Genomic DNA, 21,324 nt, shown 5'->3' with positions numbered 1-21,324 from the left:
ACATTTCTCCAAAGAATAAATGACAACGGCCAACAGGCACATGAGCTGATGTTCAGCATCATTAAATGTTAGCTGAATTTAAGTTAAAACCACACTGAGGAACCTCTCCACACTCACTAGGATGGTTATAATCAAAAAGGTAAATGAGTGTTAGTGAGGAGGAAGAGAAAGTGAAACCGTATGCCCTGTAAAAGGGTACAGCCACTTTAGAAAAAGTTTAGCAGTTTCTCAAAATGTTAAACATAGAGATACAATATGATCCAGCAATTCTACCCCTAGGTATATACTCAAAACATTGAAAATACACATCACACATAGATGGGCACATCAACGTCACAGCAGCATTGTTCAGAATAACTGAAAACTGAAGACACCATAAATACCCAGCAAGTGATGGATCGATAAGATATGGTACAGGCATCAAATAAAATATTATTTGGAAGTTAAAAGAAGAAGGTACTGATCTGTACTAAAATATAGATGAACCTCAAAAATAGTGCGCTGAATTAGAGAAGCCAGTCACAACAGAACATCATTCAATTTCTGTTACATGCTCAAATCCAGCAAATTCAGAGAGACATGAAGTGACTTAGTGGTTGCCAGGGGCTGGAGCAATGGGGCAATAGGGGGAGACTGCTCATGGATATGGGGTTGCTTTTTGGGGGTGATGAAAATATTCTGAGATTAGACAGTGGTGTGGTAATGGTGGCACAACTATGTTAATATACTAAAGGCCACCAAAGTGTACATCATAAAAGAATTTTGTGTAATGTGAAATATATCTCAGTAAGGCTATTATTTTTAAAAAAGCAAGTAATCTCTCTGTATAAATAACATGCAGCTGTCAATCTAAAAGAGATAAAAAGAAATGAATATGTATTTGCTTATTCTTAGTGTAGGAATAAACCAAAATTTTAATTTAAAAATAATGGCGACCTATAGCAGAGAAAACCAGGCTTAGGAGGGTATAGATAGAAACCGACACTCTATAAATATACTTTGTTTGGTAGAATTAATTTCAGAATTTTGTAAATGTTTTACACAGTTATACAGCAAAATTGAATTTAAAAGATCAGTCCCTAAATATAGAAAGTAAAATTAAACAAATGAACCTGTGCATTAAATTAGTGGCATAAACACATAGAGAGAGACCATTTCACATCAGCTTAAGAGTTTAAGATACAATAATTTGATAATGCCTCCCTAATGGGGTATGCTCTAAAGATAAAAAATAATTTAAAGAAAAATCTTCAACATTTTTCAGCAGTTTTTTGTTGGTTGTAGTGTTGGTATTTTTATACTGATGCTGCTATGTGTACTGTCGGGTAAAGTAAACGATTAATTATACTGGGATCACTGAGAACTAGAATTTTTTTTGGTGTGGGAAAAAAAAAAGCCAGATATAAAATTATTGAGATGAAATAAAATCTCTGTAATCCTGAGTGGAAGTACCAATGTGAATAACTCATGGTCTATTTTATCATAAAATAAAATTCTATCACTATTCACCAATTAGGAAATTGTCAAACTTCCGTTGTCAAACTATTTTGAGTCAGTCTCAAACTGTCTGAATCATCTGGGTGAGGAAATAGTTGCCTCGAAACCACATGAGAATTGACACAAACAAAAGGTGATTCATGGTGGCTGCTTCCCCTCTGCAGGTGTCTTCATTTTGAAACATCTTTGAGAATTTTGGGTCCTTAGAATCTACCAGAGAGCTTCTTACTAAGAAATAAGAATGCTTATTCCTATTCACACAGGTTCGGAGCCACATGAAACAGATGCACACTATGAGTTTGATATATTTCAGTATCATCGGGGAAAAGAGTTTTGAAGGAAACAATACCGAGGCAGCAGAAGAAATGAGCTCTAACTACAATCTGGATTTTCTAGACATTTGACTCTGGCAAGTCCTATCATCTCGCTGGACCTTCATTTCACCATTAATAAAATGTAAAATCTGAAATAATAGTACCCAAAACATTCTTTGTCTCTGAACTCCATGGTTTTACATAGTTATCCTGATATGTAAAAAGATATCAGCTACTCCTCACCAGAAATCCCTTCTTAACAATGTATAGCAGTGTCAAGTCAATGAGAATGAAATAAAGTTTCACAAATAATGACTAATACATCATCAACATTCCTAATGCGTGGTAGGTCCCATGATAGTGGTGATAATCAAAACATTGGCTGATATTTCTGCACTTAAGAAAAAATAATAAATGCATCTGTAACTGCAGTTTCTTGTCTATCATATATATTGGTGAAGCAATTTGTTACATGCAAGACATATACAGGGCTTCCTCTCGTTGCTAGATTTATAAGATTGTTCACACTTGATAAATTGCTTGTTAAATGGTGCTTACAATTTCCCCGAGAGGACAATAAAAATATATTCAGGTTTATTGGTCAATCATCGGCTTCTCTGACTTATCAGTAGAATGTAATGAAATCTTATGTTCTATCTTACTTTTTGTTCTTGGAAATATTTAATGAGATTTGATCTATAAATAATCAATTCATAATTATTCACAAATCAGCTTGAATTTGCTACTCTTTCATAAAGCAACAAAATTTATAGTTTGCATAAAAACATTCTTAAAGTGAGTAGACCTTCGGAAGGCTCTCTGTAAGAGATGACATTTCTATAAGAAATGTCAAAGAATTCTACTCTATTGTTATGTTTAGTTTGGCCTAGAATGTATTTGTTTTAAATTTAGAGATAATGTGAACTTTGATTTTTAAATAGAACAATCCTAAGGAAGAAAATACTATATAGCTAGCAACATTATGGCAAAATGGAACTTGACAATGTATATAAAATTATTCTTTATGCAGAAAAAATAAGCATTCAAAAATTGATCAAGGATATAGCTTATTTACTGAAGACTCCTCTTAAAATTAGCAGAATTTATTCATATGCAAGTGTTAACTTAGATTCAATATTTTTTAAGGCTCGAAGTCTGGTTAATTTCTAACATATGGTATAAACCATTTTATAGTTACTTAATAAAATTTAAGTATAAAAAATCACATGTAAGTGACAGAAATAGGTTCCTTAACTATAAAACAGTGGGAAATTATGAAAAATCTGTACAGAGTTTCATTAATATTTACTTTATTGGGAAGTAATTAGTTTGAAAATACTGAAAATATGTACCTTTTAAATATTAGTAAAGAAAGTACACTAGTGATTTAGTTTAGCACAAGGTTTGAAGAAATTAAATTACTTTGTGTTTCAGTCTCTAAAATGGAGGCTATGAAAATTTCTTGCTTTATTATTATAAAAATGGTTATACTTTTAATATCTAAAGTGTAAGTTTACAGAAAATGAGCCATAATCACTATTTCAGTTTAATCCTATGTAAAGGGGGCCTGGCTTCATGGTATCATACATTGTATCTTATTGTAGATAAAGTAATTATTTGCAATTCTCTATTTTGTCGATGTAATTCCTATCTCTTATAGTTTAATACCTGCAAATGTAAATTTTACTTACATTAACATCAAATGTGCTAGCATTTTTTTTTTTCAAGACAGACACACCTTGTCTTGTGACGGGGTGGGGAGTGAAGTTTTTCTGGCAATAACGTCTCTTTTTCCTTCTGTATCCTTGTATATTCTCAGCCAAAATTATTTTTGATAAGAAGAAAAAGAAGCCAAGGAAGGGGAAGGAGAATAAATAAAAAAGCAGCAGAGATGGAAGAGGAGAAAAGACAACTCTAATCTAATTATTAATGGCAAGAGCAGCCTGCTGTTTACATGTGAAAAACTACCTGTGATAAAGATTATGTGTGTTGCCTCCAATTCAAGATGTAATGTCACTTAATCTTAATGGCAATCCTGTAATATGGGTGTTGATATCCCCATTTTATAGAGAGAAAGATACAGATGAGAGGGTTTTAAATTTTTCCCTGCATTGAAGGAGACATTCATCCATTTTCACAGTATTTTATAAATATTTTGAGGCATCCTATTCCACTGTCACCTTCTACTAGACTGATAATCTGGGGTGGGTATGGGAGGGACTTTAGATTCAAAAATTAGTATGTATAAAAATTACACACACCAAAAAGGACAGCAATAATTTAAGAACCTAACACTTTAAATCAGATCATCTTGACAGATACAACCCTTTCTGTCAGATCAACAGCATTCAAATACGGACGTTGCCTTTTATGCCATGTGCTACTTACTATAAAGATGCAATGCTGACAAAAAAAACTGGTGTGCCAGCTCATTCTAACATGTTTTCATGACTACATCAAACAAAAAGAAATTTGAGAATTTACTTAAATAATCTGAATAAAGTAGGATCACATTTTATTGATGATTAATATGGTGGCTGTTATGTCATGTTGGATTTCCTTACTCTTAATTTGAAAAAGGAAGGTTCAGAATGCAAACCTCTTGGGAATTTAGTGTCCATCAATACACCAAATGATGTATTTGAACGATGAATTTATCGTTAAAGCTGTGTGTGTAATCTTCGGATGCCTCCCATAAATATATAGCATAAATATGTTAGAGCAGGCAGACAGCGAGATATGAGGTGAGAAAGTGGGGCACAGGCCAAATGGCAGGAAACCATACATCATGTGAACAATGGGGGTCCTTGAGCAGACAGAGAAAAGCAGGAACCTTGGGACTGATAAGAGATCACTCATTTTGAGGGTGACAAGTATCCTGGAGGCAGGCAAAGAAAAGTGGGAAAAGGCAGGAATCTCCAGTATCCAAATGTAACCTTTGGCTCATTATGCCCTCATTTCAACAAAATAGCCTTGCAGATTAGAAGTACCCATCACGGAACAACAACATGACCCTTCAGATCCAGACTAAATAAGGACAAAAATCCCTTCTCCCCTCAGGAAGGTGGAGCTGGGATGGAAATCAGAGAATACAACTCCAAACCCCTCCCTCCCCAATGAACATTCTGCCCATTCATTTTTACAACCTATGAAACAGGCCTGCCAAAGAAACTCAGCCCAACCATTGACCTGAGTCTGCCCTCTCTTCCCTTGAGAGCATCCAATCACTTAATAAATCCTCACTTTACTTTCTTGACCTCCATGTCTCATCTCTGAATTCTTTCTGCAACAAGACCAGAACCTAATCACCGTCAACAATTATTTGCTAAAAATATATAGTTTTGGCTCTTCCGCTAAGGAATTTAGGGTGCTAATCTAGTATATACTCTTCCCCAATTAAAATAAATTTATAGGCACTGTCAGGAAATCACCATTTCCCACATTATTTATCTTTAAGCAATACTGCGTATGAATGTTTTAACAAACAGACCTGTGACTCCTTCTATTTTTCCAGCTAAAGCAGGAAACCAGGTCATCAGGGATTTGACAATTAACTAAGCAAATTCACCCTGTGCGCTGTTTCCTTTCAGGAGAGGAATGTTTTCCCCCGACGTTTAAAAAGTGTGAGGGTGACATTTTGTAGCCAATGAATCACAGGTGACGATTTGCCCGAGTTCCCTCACAGGCTGTAGCCTGGGTTCTGTTGACCTATGAACAGCCTTAGTCTAAACCCACAGAAGTGACCAGCAGCGGGGCCCGACGCTGTCAGGGGTCTCCAGGGAGGCTTCTGCTTTACAACTTAAACTCCTTGGCATTCAAGTAGCAGTAACATCTCCGACACCGCACCCTTGATTAAAAATATATATATATTCCCCGGGACTCACGGTCAAGATTTTAGATCCTCCTCCAACTTGCCCTCAGGCTTTGCGATCAACTTGAGAGAACAGTTCCTCTTTTCCGGTGATTTCAAAGAAATCAGGCCAGAGGTGCTGTTTAAAGGAAAACAGTGAAGAAGCATTTCGACACATTCCTATCAGGTCTTTCCGCGTTTCACCAGGTAGAGGCTTTCCTCCAGGTTTCTCTTCCCAGAGTCTTCCCCCCACTTCAGCGCACCCCGTCCCTCAGCGCTGTCCTTACCAGTGTCCACATGATTGTAGGAGTGCACTGTAGGCGGCTTCATGCTCCTTCCACAGGATTTATATTATCCATGTTGGATTTGGGGTTTGATCTCATAGAATGTTATAATCAAGAGAAATATTTTAGAGCTTTAAGGAAAGATACCCATTTTCAGATGAAAAACTGAGGCTAAAGAAAGTTGGGTTTTATCTGCAAGACTCACAGAAAACCTGTCAGCTCCTTCTTCCCAACGAGGCCACGGAGGTCAAAGACTCCACTTCTGCTGCGTTTCCTAATTTTGGCAGATGAACTAAGTCTGCTCGGGTCCTCACAATCAGGCTGCAAAGTGTATTTTCTTCTGTGTAAAGTTTCCACGAGCCCGATTTCCCCACCAACCATGAATTGAGAAGCCTAGTCTTAACTTCTCTTAGACCATAGACAGAAAGGTTCTGGAATTTCTTTGAATCTATGAAGGGTGGAAATGGAGCTCATCCAGGCTACCTAGGGCCTGTGCTCCTTAACTCTGGATATGCTCAGGCAATTCAGACAAAGCAGACATCACAGCCATGCTCTGAAGCCAAAGCAGTTTTGGTTCAATGCCAGTTCTGTGCCTGCTCATGGGCTGTGATCTGAGAGGTTCCTCAAGGTCTTGCCTTTCTCACCAATCCTACATCTGGCAAATCATTGGCTTCATAAATGGTTTAGAAATTGGGACAAAAAAAGGTGCCTAAGGGCTGGTTTGACTATACAGAGGGGGTGGATGGAACCACTATCAATAATAAATATTTAGATATGCTACAATGTGCCACTCACTGTTCCCTATGCTTCTCACATACTATTTACTTTAATAATGAAGATACCTGTGTATTTTGCCCATTATCTTTTCTATTTATCAAGACAACTCAATGAATTTTGCCCATTTTAAGAAGAGAGAAGTTAAATTTTAAGAGCACACAGCAAATATGTAACAAGCTGATTTTCAACCCCTGGTCTATCTGAACCCAGGCCCTTTACTGTCATTGGCCTTCATCCGTAAAATTCATCAAACATGTGTTTGTCAAGCAGCTGTTCTGCTAGTGAGGGAATGAGGTATCTGGGGCAAGGACTGCAGGCGTTTCTTGATATGCGCAAATTATTCTTCTGAGGGTCCATGGGTTGAGTCAAATATTTCAGTTACCCTGATAAGCTCAGGAGAGATCAGCAGGTACTGGGCATGAGGCAAATGCCCCCAGAGACCTGGCAACCACACAGTGAAATGACTCAGTTACACTGAGAGACACACATACTTAAATGTATGTGGAATATTGCAATTTAACCTATTGTATCACAAAATTCAGAGTCAAAAATATTTTATCAATGTATTTTGCTGGACTTCTACTCTGAAGTAGGTTAAAATGAATAGCAAAATCTTAGCATCTAATAAAGAAATGGTGACTTTTCCTGGAAGGAAAAGGGAATTTGCACAAAGCAAAGTGAATTTCCTATGACTAAAAATATTTTAACGTAGAAGGAAACATTAGAACACTTCGTGGCCTTGGAATGATATGTAATTGTAAAATACAATTGTGTATTAAATATTTAGCATGGTTTTCACCCATCAATGCACATGTAGTATTATATTTTCATGCTCAGAATATCAAATGCACTCTTTTCATTGTGATTTTTAATCACCTGTTTGACAAGATAAAATAAAAGCTTTAAGACTGATTCAAATAACAAGTGTACTGACTTTAGCATTTTATGTATTTTTAATGTTTACAGTTTGCCCCTGAGAAATGTGTATAAAATCAACTTGACTGAGAAGAGGAAAATTCATATTAAGGTGGGCGTTTCAGCACACAGTCAGGATTCTGGTAACATAAACTAAGTTAAAATCAGAATTATATACTGAGCAAGAATTTTGGGCATTAAATTTATATATTCATTGATTTAACAAATTTTTACCGAGGACCTTCTGTGATCAGGCATTTTACTAAGGTGAGCAAATAAAGACAGGTCCCTATCCACACAGCATCCAGCCTATACAAATATAAAGTGTTTGCCTACTTTTAAAAATAATATATATGTTTGTCTGTGTGTGTATGTAGGTACTGGTGCATTTAGTTTGCATTCGGTTTATAATGGATATTCCAGCTGAGTCTAAACTGCAGCTTATCTGGTTGAATAGAGAACTATTCTCTCTAAGCCCCCACTGCAGTGTCTGTTTGCATGACTTAATGTGTAGAGGGGTTTTAGTTTTCTAACTAAAGCAGATAGAAGGGCAGTTCCAGATGCCCTGAGCTACAGTGTGAGATATAAGATGAGCATGGACAGACAGAATTGGGGAATATCTTTAATAACCATATGATAACAAGTAAACCATGGTGGGGAGTTGGGACTTGATCTGGGAGCAGTAGGGAACCTTCCTGAATTTCTCCATCAGATTTTATTTTTTAGAAAGGCTATATGCAGATTAAGCATATAGTAGGAATAAACAGTCATTGAGACCTGGAAAGATGGGTTTAGAAAATACTTTTGAAGCAATGTGGTAATTGAATAAGCCCCAATACTTATAAAACCGACTAACAGATGTTTTTAGATGCATAATCTGTTAGTTATAATATACTAACTTAATACATAACTACTTTTTAATGGTTTATAACAACATAGTTAATGCATTGATTTTTGTAATTATAGAAAAAAGATGTATGTTTATATATACACATTATATTTCCATGGTTCTGTAGGTTCTATAATGGCTGGATTCCTTTTACAGTTAGATAGAGGCATTGATTTAGAGAGCTGCATATTTACCATACCATCATTGAGTGGGTACTTTCAAATGATTATTTCAAACTATGATTTTCTTTTGCTTAACTGCAACTTCTTAGGGTAGATTCATATTTGAGGCATTCCTGATTACCACTCAAGTAGGAGTGATACTGAAATCACCTTTTGCAACCAGAGACAGGAAAAAATAGTTCCATTTGGGGATAGTGCTTTCAGAACCTGATACAAAAGCAAAAAAATAATAATAATAACAGTATCAAATTATAGCAAACTTGTGCTTTAGATTACAGTTCAGACAAAGACATCAAACTATCTAAAGAATCTGCTTCCACCATGGTCCAGGAACTCTCTCACTATTTTGGGTAACCTCTACAGAACTGTTAAAATTAGTTTTAGGAAAATAATGTCTATAGCCTTTCATGATATTCATTATTAGGGCTACCAATAGCTAACATTTATTTGAGTTTCTGCTTCTTGTCCACAATTGCCTGCTGCAAACTATCCATCAGCCCCAAGAAGCTATGAAAGTGCCTAGAAAACCCTGCTGTCACCTGCATTTCTCCAGAAGGCAGGATGCCAACATAAAGAACTTCTCTGGCCTTTCACCTGCAATAATACATACTTGCTTTCTCTTTCTTAGATCCAATTACCTCCTAGTTGGCAGATAATGAGTGGAAAATTCATTTAAGCTATTGTGATAATGGGGACAGCAGGGAAGCCTTTATTATACCAAGGCCTGAAAAATAGGGTCAAATTATTTTCTTCCTTGTAGATTATATCTCATATCAGGTACAGCATAAAGCTGTATGCACCCACTGAACTCCATAAATGACTTCTAGTTGAGAAAGTTTAGCCTGAAAAAATTGTGTTTCAATGTCTCTTTTTCACACCACATTTTATCCCTTGTACTCACTCCTGCTTGTAGAACTGTCTAAAATACACACAAATACCCAGGTATGTCTGCCAGGTTAGTGCAATCTTTGAGCTTTCTAGTTAGGAGCCTATTCAGATTTTTCTCTCACTTTTCTCTTCTTCCCTTATCTACTCTTTTCTCTCTCTTTCTATTTCTCCATCCAGATAGTTGACATAATCAAAGTGCCAGTATTCTTCCAGTTCCTAAGGTTTTCCTATTTTTTTGCATTTTTTTCAAGCCATAATTGACTTTCATCATTTTAGCAAAGCATCAGGAGACAGTATTATAGGAAGTGCTGTTGGCATTGATACAACCACATTTCTGGATGAAAGAAACAGTGTTTTTAAGGATATATGGCTTACAGCTGGTACACAGAAAAAGACTACAGATACTGATAGAGAAAAATAAACAGCAATAAAAAATAGATACATTAAAACCCAAATACCGCTTTTTATGTTATCCTTGGATTATTTTAATGGGGTATACAATGCACACTAAGTATATATTACACACACACACACACACACACACACACACACACACACACACACAGAGTATAAATCTTGCCATGAACAGAACATGGTTATGACAATAGAAACACAGATCATAGATTGAAGATGCTATCCAGAGTTTTTCATTTAAAGAGTACATAAAACTAAGCATACATTAAGGGAAAATTATACCTAAAACAACTTTACACTTAAATAGTTAAAGGTTTTAATTAAAACTTATAGAAATACAGTTTTTAAAATCAAGCAAGAAAAGGTTATTATTCATATTTTACCCCTTAAATGATTTGTTAAACATATTGACTCTGAATCTTTAATGAAGGAATTCTCTTATAACTTTCTAGAGCCATTATTGCCATTACTTCCTTTTCTCCCATATCCAATCAATGATCAATCCCTGAAACTCACTCTTCAAGCTTTAGCCAACCAGCTCCTCCACGGCCAGCCCGTAATCCAAATCGCTGGGACCGCTTACCTGTACCACCACGCTGGGCTTCTAAGTGGGCTCCCTTGCCTACCGTCTTCACAGCAGCCAGAGGAATCTGCAAAAACATAAATCTGGTCATCTGCTCCAAAGTGTAACACTTCTCAGTAACTTCTCATTATACCTGAGGTAATAGCCCAACAGTTTAATCCCACCTATGTAAGTGAACCTGTTCATTTTCTCTGACATCATCTTCTCACATCTGTCTTATGTTGACTTCTCCTTCCCACACCCACTGTGCTTCAGTTGAATATTCTCAACAGATCTGTCTTCCAGGCAACCCATCTTATTTTCTCATGGGTCTAATATTTGATTTGAGATATTACATGTCATTCAAAAAGTCTTACATACTTTAATAAACTTAATTCACTGGTGAAATTACCTGTCTGTTCATCTCTGCCATTTATTTACTCTATTTTCTTGAATACATTAATAATAATGCCTTTCAAGTCCTGGTTTGGTATTTCAGTATCTAGATTTCTTAATGGTCCATTCCTCTTTCCCTTCTTTTTCTCCTGTTTTTAGCAATATATTTCTGTTTTTTGACATGTCTAGAAAATATTTTAATGAATGTTACATCCTATTTTCATTTTTTAAGAATCTGGTTTATGTTACTTTTCTTGAAGAAAGTTTTGCCCTTTTCCCTGCTAGAGAATGACTACTTCACTTCCATCATGTCTGCGCTAAACCAGACTCAGGTTAAGTTTTTGTTAAGGCTTCACTGTGCCTCTCTCTCACCTTTGTTCCTAGAGTGTAGCTAACCACATTCCTCTTTCTGTCATTAAACTATTATTTTATTTGCACTGCTTCATGTTCTTTATTAAATAAGAAGTAAGTCAGACACATAAAGAAGGGATGTTGGCATGTCCAGTGCACACTATTGGAATCTGTTTTAAAGAGTCCTGCCTTCCTGTGTTATTTTAATTTCCAGATTTACTGAGATACAATTGACATATAAGACTGATATATTTTTTATAAGTTTAAGGTATACAAAATGATGATTTGATTCACAAAAATACTGTGAAATGATGACCCCGATGAACTTAGTTAACACATCACCTCACATAATTACATTTGTCTGCATGTGGGATGAGAACGTTTAAGATTTACTGTCTTAGCAAATTTCAAGAATGTAATATGGTGTACGTCACACTGAATAGTAGATCTTCAGAACTTATTCATTTTATAACTGGAATTTTTTACCCTTTGACCGACATCTACTCATTTCCCCCACCTGCCAGGCCCTGTCAACCACCATCTTACTCTCTGTTTCTTTAGACAAGGAAACAACATAAGTGTCTATCAATGGATGAGTGGATAAAGAAAATTGTACATACACGCATATATGTATGGAATATTATTCAGCCATGAGAAAGTCAGAAATCCTGCCATTTGTGACAACATGGGTGAAATTGAGGGCATTATAATGCTAAGTGAATTAAATCAGAAAAAGACAACTACTGTATGATCTCAATTATATATGGAATTGAAAAGCAAAAACAAAAACAAAAACAAAGCACATTCTTTAAAAGGGAAGCTTGATATGTTTAACGGGAATTCTTCCTCTTCCTCCAGTGGGTCCTGAACTACAATCTCAGGGTTCTTGGCAGTGCAAGCATGTTAAAAAAAAAAATGCTGTTGTTCTTTCCGTATATTCTGCTTCCACTTCTTAGTTGCCTTCTGATACAAGTTAATACTTAAACAAATAACTTATAAGAAAATTATCAGCGCATTAGCAGCCCTGCAAATCTTTAGTATATTTACTTTGGTCTGTCTGACCTTTGGGAATCTCCGTCCTGCAACCATGACTTCTGCCCAGACAAAGCTGACAACTCCTGATCACTTGCCAGTATTGAGAGGATTGGTAACTTCCTTTAGAAAGAGAAGGTGCCGGTCACCAAAAATCTCTATGTGCTTCTGTTCTCTCCAGAATCTTACCCTACCCTTCATAGGTATATTTAAGGCCAACATTAAATGTTTTTAATCCATACACGTGAAATGCACAATAAATGTGGGCTTTTCTTTTTACTACTACTACTGTTACTACAATACTATCAACATCATTATTACCCTGCTTGTTCAAACCACACTACTTTCTGGAACAGATAAAATAGAACTCCAAGTACTATTGTGGGTAGCTCACTTTTTCATATCAAATATATTATTATAAACAACTGAATCCCCAGACTTTGGAAGGTTCATTCTTTATTAACTGACATTAAGATAATCGGGTCACTTACACTGTAAGTATCATGAGTTATATCTTACAATGAATTAATAATAAAGTTTTCACTTTCCTTGTCTGAGCATCCAAAGAGCTCTCTGGATACTTCTATCTGACTATACAAAAGAACACAATGACCTACATCTAAAGAACTTCCTCTGTTCTAAGGATTGTGGCCTTCAATGATACAATTCTGCAAGTTCTACACGACTCTTTGTGAGACCTGTCACAGCCAATATATCACAGTGCAGATTTTTCATGGTTATTATTGAATCCCCTAAAACCATTGACTCATGCTGTCCTTGATGTAATAAACTTGTTCCTTAAAAATTCGCTACACATGTGCAGTAAACCAGAATTATGCTTGCAACTTACATTTCAATCTTTAACATGGAAAAAAACTTTCCCTTCAAGTTCAGCAAATCTATTATTCAACTCCCTTTTTCAAGAGCTCAAAAAATACGAGTTGGTAGAAACATAATATTTGTCCTCTTCTGTTGCTTTTCTTCACAAATTTTTAGCCATAGTATAAAATGTGTATCATTTTCACAGGAAATAAACTGGAAGGAGATAAACCTTTGGATAGCTGAACAAACCTCAGGGTAACTCAATACCTCCAGAACTAAAAATCCTACCTGTACTAAATATTTAATTACCACCCATGAGAAATACTAATGAATTTTTTTTATGGAGATAGCATGAGATAAAGGTATTTGTTTTGCTACTGGCATTGAAAAGATACTGCCCCTACAGATTTTAGTATCAGGAAAGAGAGAGCTTATTTTTCAAGTGGTAGCAGTCACATGACCTCAACCTCTGAATTACATTTGAGCACAGATGTTTTATGTTCTTCCATACCTAAAATATTGACCATCTATCAGTTTGTCCAAATGCGTTGTTTTCTCCTTAGTGCTTCTCTGTGCAACCCAGACTTTTAAATACTCCTTTCCATGGATCCTGGCACATATAGAAATGACATAACTATAACCTAGGCTCCAGGTCTACCTCCAAATTCTGGCTCTGACATTATGTAGTCTAGACCTACTTGATCTCTGTGCCTTAGATTTCCCAGATACGTGGGTTTTACTGAATAATATCAGACAGCATCAGGGAAAGAGTGTATCAGGATAATCAATATGGATATAATATAATTACACTACCAACAATTCACCTTCCCATGGATTTCCACCACATTACAATATACAAAATGAATCACTGCTTAATTTTACAACTCTGGAGCACCACTGATTCTTCTCAATGACTTTTTGAAGATATTTAACAAGTTGATCAATGGTATGAATGGATATTACAAGGGAGTGATTTTATGCACTTAAAAATAAAAAATTTTCAGCCATTGCAATGCAGACCAAAGAAAAATGGAAATAAACCATTCCTGCAATTGTGATCTACCCATGTAAAATTATTATCTGATTTACAAAATAGCTTGACTCATCACAATACAAAGATACCATCAGCACCATCTTTGCCAGCCAATCTATCAGGCATTTTCACAGGCATTACCTCATTTAATCTTAAGAATCACCTGAACTATCAATTATTACTTCTACTTGTAAAATGACACAGAAGCTTAGGAAGTTTCCATAATTTGAAGAACATACAAATTCATGTAATTAACATAAATTGAACTTTGACCACAGTATCTGAAAGCCCATATACTCTCACAGTAAAACTTCATGCTCCTATTCATTAAAAAATAACAGCTAAATCTGAAAACATACACTGTAACAAATTACAAATTACACTAGATTAGAGATATAAACATTTTTGAGTTTATTTGAGGAATGTCAAATAAATATCAATGTCATCACTATAGCCCAAAACATAATAGTCTTAAAAAATTAATAGGACATATTCATCTCACATCCTCTTTTGTTTCATGATCCAGATATCAATGTTGTTAGTTTTTAACACTGTTGTGAAATGTTGGTATGCTCCTTGTTTGAAAAAAACAGAGATATATGCATATATGTGTGTGCGTATGCATGTGTGTATATATCTGTAAAAATGTGTGTGTGTAGAGGTTTAAAAATCTTAGTTCTGTGTTCAGTTTTAATGACTTTGAACATAAATGCTATTACCTTAACAGAGTGTCACTGGGGTATTTTATTATGTCAATTGATTTTAAACTTATTTAGTTTTGTGAATATTGTACAGTCAATAGTCATTTTATTGTTTTACTCAAAAATTTCCATTTTCAATTAGAAACTATGTGAAATCTTCACCTCTAAAATTTTCACATGAGATCGTTTATTTCTAGCATAACTGGTTCCAAACTAACCCTCCAGTGACAAAGTTAGGAAGGCATCCTTGGGTTTTCAGTTATTATTCAAAAGGCTGCTTAAGACAATGACTCATGGAGAAGGGTAACACACTAGGTGAGTTTCATGTTCATTCTGGCTTCCTGCATGGAGCTATGTTTTGGATCACAGATGAGGACCATAAAGCACCAGCAGGACACAGTGGATGCACCGAGTTGAGGTGGTAGAGGATGGAGTTATATATTGCTGCTGAAGCAACTAACATGTGCAATGCAGGCCATGAGACATAAGGAAAATGGCCCCGCACCAGAAGTCTGTGTGGAGTCACCAATCGGTATTTGACAGAGAGCTTCTCATTCATAAGAAGAGTCTTTACTTATGAGACTGCTGGCCCTCAGAAGCTGTGAAGTAAATGAAGGTGGATATTGCTAAAGGCTGGGAGCACTGATTCTCATCTATCTAGAGAGTAAACATCTTTGTGAACTAATTACTTGTGAATTAAATGTAGATTCCAGAATAGTCTTACCTCATGAGTAAAGACACAAACTAGAGTAATGATTAACTTTCAGGACTAAGAATAAAATTAGACTAGCCCTAATAAGAAATAAGACCAAGCATAACAAATCCAAAGGATATTGCCAGTAATTGAAAGTAATTAAATGACTGCTGATGACAAAACTCAATGCCTTTTAAAGGAAGACAACATAATTCAGACTCAATCATTAAAAAAGTATAGGATGCAATTAAAAATCCCCAGTGTATTTCCCAAGTTGGGAAATATCAAAAGAAAAATCAGTCAATGAAAACAGACATCATGATGAAACAGAGAATAGGATTAGTACACAAGAACCTGTTTTACAGATACTAGAAATCTATTTAAAAACCTAAAGGAAAACATTGACAAAAGGAACAAACAGATGAGAAGTAGCAGAGAAATGGAAACTGTAACAAAGAATGAAAGAGAAATTCTATAACTTAAAATTACAAAATCAGAAATGAAAAATTCACTGAACGAGCTTATAGAAGTTTGGAAGCTACAGAAGTAAGCGAATGTGAAATTTAAGAGATATCAATAAATAGATTCTTTGCAAAAGAGAGAAAGAAAAGGTGAGAACAAGTGAAATAATTACTTACCATCTTGTAGGGCAATATCAAGTGGTCAAAGAGGGACAACATCAGGTGAGCATAGAAAGAAAAAGATTAAATAGGACAGGAAACAATTGAGGATGTAACTGCCAAATGTTTATTAATTTAGAACTACAGAAGCTCAGTGAATAGTAAGCAAGATTGATACACAGATATCTATACCCTGTAAAACTTCAAAAAGTAAAAAAGTAATAGAGAGAGACAGGAAAGAAGGAATGAAGGAAATGAAGGAATGAAGGGAAGGGAAGGGAGGGGAGGGAAGGAAAGGAAAGGAAATGAAGAAAGAATCCAGAGGAAAAGGCTAACTGCACATAGAGGGACAATGATAGAACTAATTCATGGACTCGAGGACAAGAAAAGATAAAGGCCTGATGACAACGGTGCATCTTTAAAGTACTGAATGAAGAAGAGTTCATTCTAAGGAAGTTTCTGGGTGTGGCTTTTGCCTAAAGGATTGTATTAGAACTGAATAGTATAAACCCACGAAGTTTTTAATCAAGTTATATCAGCCTGTACTAAAAGGACAAGGACATTAAAAATAAAGGCAGTAACAGCAAACAGAGGCAGTTCTCAACTAACATAGGCAGGAAATAGGCTGAAACACTACTTAGTTGCAAACATAAATACTTTTTCACGGGAAAGGGAGGTGAAAACAAAAGCTTATAGTGCAAAGACCCACGGAGTGTCCAAGCTGTGATCAGGGAAGCAAGGGACTCCCAACCAGGGCTCAGTTGGATTTCAGAATTGCTAGGACCAGTGATTACCAAGCGCCTCACTTTCCTCCTTTTTTGAAAGAATGGCTATCACAGTTACCTCATGCCTGTCTCTCTACTATATGTTCACTACAGGGACATATCACTTGCCTTTTTAGTTCACAGATTTTCAGACTGAGAAAGAGTCAACAGCGCTGCAACAGATGTACCACACCCGACAAAGTTCATCCACAGCTGGTCCAGATTTAGATCATATTATGCCGAACCTCCGCCTGAGCGTGATAACCTGATGGGATGAGGTTTTGGGGTGCGGGGTCAGGACACAAGGTGATTGTATTGAGCATCTGGGATGGATAAAAAGATATTTAGATGAGAAGGCAGACTGCCTCAGATTATCTTTTTCATCATGTCTACAGTAATATTTCAATCCAGTCTTCTCTTCCAGAAACTTGGTACTCTCTATCTAGGGTGAACAGCTCTGGAGACTCAAATTAATAAAAAGAATACAGCAGGAGTGATGTTGAGTGAAGTCTTAGAACAAGTTAGAAAGACAATTCAGCTTCCACTTGGCTTTCTCTCTTTGGAGATGCATGGTTTTTTGTTTTATGGGGATTTTGGGGGTTTTTTGAGGAGGAGATAATTAAGTTTATGTATTTATGTATTTATTTATTTATAATGGAGGTACTGGGGATTGAACCCAGGACCTTTGTGCATGCTAAGCAAATGCTCTATCACTGAGCTCTATCCTCCCCAATTGGGCATGTACATCTTTTGGAACCCAGACATTATGTTCTGAGGAAGCAGAGGCCACATGGAGAGGTCACGTTGAGGACCCCTACTAAGGTCCCATTGACAAACAGCTGCAATTACTATACACGTTAGTAAGAAAACCTGGGGGTGATTTAAACTCTGGCCTTTGTGTACACTAGGTAAGGCCGACTAAAGCAAGAACAAGCTGTTCCTGCTAAGCCCTGCTCAAATAGCAAATTGATGAGGACAAAATTATTATTGTTTTAAATGACTAATTGTACTTTATTTTACTAATAGCATATTTTGTACTAACATTCACTTTACTAATTTACATAATTTACTAATTTACATATTTTACAATTACTAGTACTAATTTACATAATTTCCCCAAATATGATATGAAATAGAAGTAACCTATATTTGGGGAAATTAAGAATACAATTTATGCAAAATATAAAATAGAATGTTATATATTAAAATATGTTTACCCATGTGGATAGGCTTTCAACAGATAATCCTAAATAAAAATGATAATCTGCTGGAAAAATATACACAAATATACCTATACATTTTTATAATATTAATAGGTAATGTAATGAATTAATTATGAAAAATCGAATTAGTAAAATAAGTAAATTCTAACTGGAAGAATTTTTATCAAATTAGATGAAAAATTGCCTTTAAAGAAACTGAGGGAAATGAAATAGGAAGTTTAAATTTATTAATATGCTATTTAACTTATATAGAAATTATGAGAAGAAAAATAAAGATATATGATTGGGAGTTATGTTTTCAAGATAGTTTCTGGTTTTTTACAGATAAATATTCATGAAAAAAATTTCAAAACCTGGAAAAGAACGGAACTCACATGGCCAATCAGCTGTGGGACCACCTCAGACAGCACAGCAAAGACACAAGAAGATAGAGAACTAGGCGTTCCAAAAGGTGACAATAGAGGGGTGACAATGAAGAAATAAAGACATAATATCACAAAATCTTCTGAAGCTAAAGCATCCTAAGGTATAAGCCAATGAAATTTGAGGACTTCAAACAGGAAAGAAATTCAATAAAATTACAGGAGTATAAGAACAAAACAACAAGATTTACCTACAAACACATGGAATCAGATTTCCGTCAGCTTCTCATCAATAAGCGAATGCTAGACCACTGGGAAGTCAAATCATAAAAACTTTTGCAAACAAGTGACGTTCTCTGTCCAGACAGTATGTTAACCAAGTCCAAGGGAGCAAAACATTGTCATTTATTTACAGGCCAGACTCAACAATGGTATTACCCAATAACCATTTCTGAAATAATTTCTTGAAAATATAATAAATAGGCAAGTAGACAGATTTGTGATTCAAAAGGGTGGTAAACAAAAGTAAATGAATAAAACTTGAAGCCTAAATAATGACTGATTAAAACGTTTTAAAAAATCAATCTGTTATGAAAACCCCAAAAAAAAAAAAAGAATCAGTTTTTTTTTTTTTTATCAACTGGTTTGGGATAGTAGGAGATTTTAAAGCAGAAACCAATCTCAGATAAAATGATTCTATTCTTTATTGGCAAATGCACTTATTAATTACTATTAATTATTTGTCAAAAGCATGTATAAATGTAGGTTAAATACTTAAGATTGTTAAAGATAGATATAGGATGTTTAATAAGACACTCTTAAAGATAGGGTATTGAAGGAAACACAGAATAAATAAAATGGGTCAATGTACTCAAATTCAGAAAACACAAATCAGTCAGCAAATAATTACAAGAAGAATGAATAATGATTTAAAAAATGAGGTTACTCATATTCACGCATAAGTATATTACACATATAGCAAACACGTAAAGTTTGAGAAGTTAAACACAATTTTGAAAACAAAGACTCACAAGTTGGGTTAACAATTTTTTTTAGCTTAGTTATACATGTTAAACCCCCCCACCAAAAAAAAAGAAAAGGACGTAAGCACAGCAATAGAAGCAGATCCATCAAGCGTTTACTAAGAAAACAAGAGAAAAATTGTGGAAATAAATATAAAAAAGAATTAAGTATAAAAGGAGTACAATGGGAGAAAAGGAGATGGAAAAGTAATTCAAGGATAAATATTAGCTTCTGTGCACCTGTGATATGTTTGAGATTTATAAGCAAATGCTGTTATAACTATGAAAATAAATGATGTAAATGTATATACTGGGCCATGTAGTTCAAAAAGTAATTTTTCTGGAGTATGTACTATGGTAAATCAGGTTGAGATATCTTGAGTTACTTTTCACTCAGAAAGTTATTCTCTGTGTGTATTTCTGGTCACCTCTTCTCTGCTAATACCATTTTCACAACTGAACCATTAGATTCCAAATTCTCCACTCATACTGTCAGAATAGTTTTGATGATGAATTACTGAATTTATAAACATTTGTTTCACAGTCGTGGACTACTGGTCTTCAATATAGAAAGACTTGAGACATCAATTATAAATGAAATTATGCAAATATAAATAAATGTTAATTTTAAATATAATATTTATAATCAACATGGTATAAACTACCTGAATGTATTAGAACACACATGTGAAAAATATGAAAATGAATAGAGGGTGACATTAAATAGATTTAGATGTTCCCAAATTTATTGACTGAAATCTGGTAAGAACAGACAGTCAATTTAGATAATCTTCCCTATGTGTATTTAATTCCTTTGTTTTGTTTGTTTTTTGGTTTTTTGGTTTTTGGGTTTTTTTTTTTTTTTTTTTTTTACTTTCTTTGTAAAGATAGTGAGACATTTCTGAACTCCAGGAAGACAAGCGGATAAAGTGAATTAATATGCGTGATGATTCACTATATTTAACTTCAAAAAATAAACATTTCTCAGATGAAATTGATTTTAGTTACATCCTTAGAGTATCATTTTCCAACTGCAGCCCTCTTCAATCCTATTTGGAAAAGGAAATCCATTAGAGAAAGCAGGAATTTTATACAGAACAGAAATTACAGAATCCAGTAAACTGTACATAGCGGCATAAACTCAATACTCTTCTGTATAATGCCACAAAAAAAAGATAATTTGATGATAAAATTTAAATTGAAAAAAGATAAAGACAAAGTCTGGGTTCTACCTGCGGAATTCTGCTGCGTTACATGCACACTGGGTAACGTCTAAGAAGAGTTCTAAGGGGGCGTCATTACACACGCACACCCGCGTTGCTAAAATCGCTTAAGCACTGCTCCTGGTGGCAATCTGGCTGCAACATCAGGTAGTTTATCTTTAATTGCCTTTGGTGTCCCAAATTCTCTCAGTGACACAGAATCTGGTGTGAAAACCACCGTAGGCAGAAACTACGCAATGCGAATATTTAAAACCTTCAACTCCTTTTGGCAGTCACTGGATCTTATACATAAAATCATTGCTTTGTTAAGGTGAGTGCAGATGTTTGTAAACTCCTATGTTAAATAAATGACTCTCTTTTTATGTTTTCAATTTAACATTTACTGAGCACAGCTGGTATAAAGATGAAAACAGAGAAAATCAAGGGAAAATTGAACATAAGGATTAGCACAGCAAAGTTCTAAACTCATAGTCCAGTAAAGATAGAAGCTAGATAGCTTTAACTTCATA

The 21,324-nt window shown here is 35.1% G+C and overlaps 1 long non-coding RNA gene across 3 annotated transcripts in view; it reads right to left on the bottom strand.

The window, feature by feature from the left end:
* The window catches only part of LOC135322251 (uncharacterized), a 433,164-nt gene that overhangs the window by 15,012 nt on the left and 396,828 nt on the right, over window positions 1-21,324 (bottom strand). For 2 of the 3 annotated variants that reach the window (XR_010382613.1, XR_010382611.1), the window contains one exon: window positions 8,642-10,660. This is a non-coding gene — a long non-coding RNA (uncharacterized LOC135322251). Of the gene's footprint in view, window positions 1-8,641; window positions 10,661-21,324 lie in introns of those variants that run through there. The other variant, XR_010382612.1, reaches the window with a different exon arrangement.

Source organism: Camelus dromedarius, chromosome 10 (genome assembly GCF_036321535.1).
Source record: "Camelus dromedarius isolate mCamDro1 chromosome 10, mCamDro1.pat, whole genome shotgun sequence".
NCBI lineage: Eukaryota > Metazoa > Chordata > Mammalia > Artiodactyla > Camelidae > Camelus > Camelus dromedarius.
Note: the sequence above shows the minus strand (reverse complement) of the source record. Positions and strands in the feature narration are given on the sequence as shown.